Below are 1,649 nucleotides of genomic sequence, written 5' to 3'. Positions count from 1 at the left end.
GGGAAGCTCCTTCTCGTGTCTCGGCTTGGCTGCTCTGGTCTACTGACTCAGCCATGTCCATTTTACGTCTGCCCTCTCTTTTGGCTTGTTTCTTCAGCTGCTCAGACCAGGGATCCTTTTTTTGGTTTGGTTAGTTTTTTTAAAAAAACACCAGAACCACACAAACACGGCCGAGGAGTCGGGCTGACTTCTGGCCCGTCCCCCGCTTGTTTCCGAGCCGGCGGTCATGGTTGACGGGAGGAGAAAGCCTGCATGCGGGGCTGCTCTGGCTTCAGTTTACGTCTCCATCCGGGCCTTGGTGGTCGATGTGAAACCCCACCTGGAGATAAGTGGCATGGGACACTTTGGGAGCAGGGGGGTGGGGGGTGGGGCAGGCTATCAGGAAGAAGCCAAGCACACTACCCTTGGGTCCAGGCTGACTCAAAGTGACCCTGCAGGACAGGGTAGAGCTGCCCCTGTGGGTTTCTGAGTGGGTTACTCTCTGCAGGAGCAGGAAGCCTCTCCTTTCCCCCTGCAGGTGGCTGGTGGCTTTAGACTCCGGACCGTGCATAACCCACTGCACCACGCACCATCGGGCTCTGTGAGCAGACTATGGGGTGCACAGTGCCAGCCAGGGCGAAGCAGGCTAGGGTGGTCTCCATCCTGACACATGCAGCCAAGCCTGTTTGCTGTGGAGTGGGTGGTTCAAACTCCCAGATGGTCCCCCAGAGGAAGACGAGGCCATCTGTGGCCCTGAAGACGGTGGCCGAGGGCCCCTCTGGGTCAGCATACTTGTCCTGGGACAACACGGTGAGTGGGAACCCCCCACCCCAACCCCACCCCCAGGCAGCAGGTCTGTTGGTGTGTGTTTGTTTTGCTTGATCGCAGTCCCAAGCAGAGCCAGCCCATTTGTGGTTGAGCTGAGATCCAAGTTTCTGATAAGCATCCTGGTGGTGTCCACAGGCACTGCTGACCACAAGGACATGCCTGTCATCGTTCAGAGGCACCGATGGAGCCACTTAGTTCGCATTTTATCTCTTCACCCTGAGCGACACCCAGGCCCTGAGGTCAGAGCCCAGGCTGGGCCATCGTGGTCACAGGGCTATGGTTTGGAGTGGGGGGCGGGCCGGGGGGAGGCCCTGCAGGAAGCTGGCCAGAGCCTTTCTGAGGGCAAACCTTGGTGTGGCTGTGAGGGTTGGCCTGGGACGGAGCTCAGCTTGACCCCAGCTGGGGACATTCTGAGGTGAAAGGCAAGCTGCCTCTGGCCACTGAAAGTGACCTATCAGACACTGACCCTATCTCTGCCCACAACCAGACCCAGTCTACCTCCCCAGTGGACACAGGACCTCTGGAGGTCAGGGAACCCAGAAACAGGCACATGATCGCTGACTGGAGCCAGACGGAGGTGGTCACTGACCGCTGACCTTAGCAGCCCTCCTGGTGACTGCCCACAGCTCTCTGACTCTGTCTCATCCCACCCCTCATGTCCGAGGACACCTGTCTGTCAGGGGCCTGCACACTAGTGTCTGGGAGGACCCAGGGGTGCCCCCACCCCACCAGACCCTGGGCCTCAGATGCATTCCTCAAAGCCTGCGTGCTGGAGTGAGGTCAGCACCCTAGGTGGGCTGACCTCAACCCAAGTGATGTCCCTTGGAACCCCACAGACAGAG

Source organism: Echinops telfairi, unplaced genomic scaffold, assembly GCF_000313985.2.
Source record: "Echinops telfairi isolate 266 unplaced genomic scaffold, ASM31398v2 ScPeMD7_1;HRSCAF=3_0, whole genome shotgun sequence".
Classification (NCBI taxonomy): domain Eukaryota; kingdom Metazoa; phylum Chordata; class Mammalia; order Afrosoricida; family Tenrecidae; genus Echinops; species Echinops telfairi.
Note: the sequence above shows the minus strand (reverse complement) of the source record.